Here is a 1890-nt window from a genome sequence, read left to right as displayed (position 1 = left end):
AGATGCTGACAAGAGCTAGGTAAACCATAGGGCAATCAAGCTGGCTTTCTTGAAGGAATATCAAAATGACCTCAGAATCCTTCTCAGATGCCTTTAACAGCTGAAAAACATCAAGATAGGAGTACCCCTGTATTCATCTTTCTTAGGGCAGGGGTTTTAACAACACAGAAGTTACAGAGGCTACTTATGGGGGTATGGGCTCAGCTCTGATACCAAGATCTTAGACCCACACACCCTAGTCCTAAAACAGCTCCAGAGGATCAAGTCTAGAGGCTGGGGGATGGGGGGAAGGTGAGGGAGCCCTGCTTCATCAGTATTAAGTGCATATGGAACAAGTCAAAACAGTGACCACTACAAATACATATATGCACAGTACCCTGGGCACATGAATACCACCATCTGTCCCCAGGGGCCTCATGGAGTCATGGCCAAAGGGTAGGAAACAGGGGGATCAGAGGAGGGAGCTAATAGATGGGGATATAGTTGTGGATCTTGGTCCGGTTTCGCTGGGCGATGCATTCTGCAATCCATAGGACATTCCGGCACTCCTGCTCCTTGAGCTTCACGAAGGCATAAAAGACACCAAAGTGGAAGTGGTTGAGAAAGGTCAGCTTGTTCAGTTTCACCTCGTACTCAAAGAACCAGTCTTCCAAGGTCTTATCGCCAGGATTTCTGCCAGCCCTTTCAAAGATTCGTTTATATTGCAGGTGGTAGTCAGCCACAGTTTTGACGTCCTGGTAGTCCTCAGCCTGGGCCAACAGGGCCAGACCCTCAGGGTAGAGCTTCCCACAATGCGGAAACAGCTTGGCCCGGTCGTTCTTGGAGAGCTCAGTGTCAAATGAGTTGATGGTGATGATGAAGGCTCTGCGGTCAGCCTCAAACTCTAGGATAGGACACATGGTATCTGCTGTGATTCCCCCCAGGGTGGTGCAGAATTTGTAGAAAGCCTCTAGGTAGGCTTTGTACAGCGTGTTTCGAATGATCTCGATGTTCACCTGCTTGAGGTCCTCCTTAGAGATGCAGTCTTGGAAGAATGAACAGAGTGGGGTGTCCACTAGGATAGCATTATATAATTCTTCTGGTGTCCGAGCAAAGCTCACAGCCTCCATCTGCTCAAAGATGCCTAATGGGTGGCACTTATGCATAAGTTCAGCAATGGTGCGATTGTGCAAGGTCCCTGTCATTAGCAGGATGACATTGTCGATCATGTAGCTGTAGGTGATGAAGTCCAGGAAGCTGGCCAGTGGTGCATAGGCCTGACTCCTCAGGTAGCGGAACTCGGCCACCATCCTCTCCCTGAGTCTGTCGTCAAGGATTGACACCGTTAATGGAGTTGTCTCATTCGCTAGGAAGGACCGATAGTCCGTGGTCTGGAGATGTAGTTTCACATCCTCCAGCGTTTCACACTGCTGCAGGTGGCGATAATCTGCCGTTTTCAGCAGCCCGGCCTTGAAGCCCCGGACCAACCCTTCTAAGTAGCCGTTGTCCACGTTGAAGTAGAGCTCTGGGAAAGCGGACAACGACATCGTGGCAGCAGCTGCAGCCGCGCGGACCTAATCAAGACCCCGCCCCCAAGGATCCGGTGACGCATTGCTAGGGCCAGAGTTCCTAAGTGTTTTTTTTTTTTACACATTTATTCCCTCTCCTGAATGAACTGATGTAGAATGAAGCAAGCAGGACAATAGATACAATAACAACAATATGGTTGTCTAGTGTCTGAGGTCACATTTGAACTCAGGTACTCCTGACTTTGGGGCCGGTACTCTATCCACTGCGCCACTTTCAGTCTTTCAAAGTTAAGCCTTGTTGCATTTAAGTACCTACTATGTCCCCCGGAACTCTGCTAAGCACTTTATTTTTTATTTATTTATTTTGCTTTTTTTGGTGAGG

At 48.8% G+C, this 1890-nt stretch overlaps 1 pseudogene; it reads right to left on the bottom strand.

Annotated features, from left to right (window-relative positions):
- Positions 1-416: 416 nt before the first annotated feature.
- On the bottom strand, positions 417-1526 carry LOC114035206 (annotated as a pseudogene).
- Between the last annotated feature and the right edge of the window lie 364 nt (positions 1527-1890).

Source organism: Vombatus ursinus, unplaced genomic scaffold (assembly GCF_900497805.2).
Source record: "Vombatus ursinus unplaced genomic scaffold, bare-nosed wombat genome assembly UNPS02009173.1, whole genome shotgun sequence".
In the NCBI taxonomy this organism is placed as follows: domain Eukaryota; kingdom Metazoa; phylum Chordata; class Mammalia; order Diprotodontia; family Vombatidae; genus Vombatus; species Vombatus ursinus.
The sequence above is the reverse complement of the archived record's forward strand: the minus strand, read 5'-3'. Positions and strand labels throughout refer to the sequence as shown.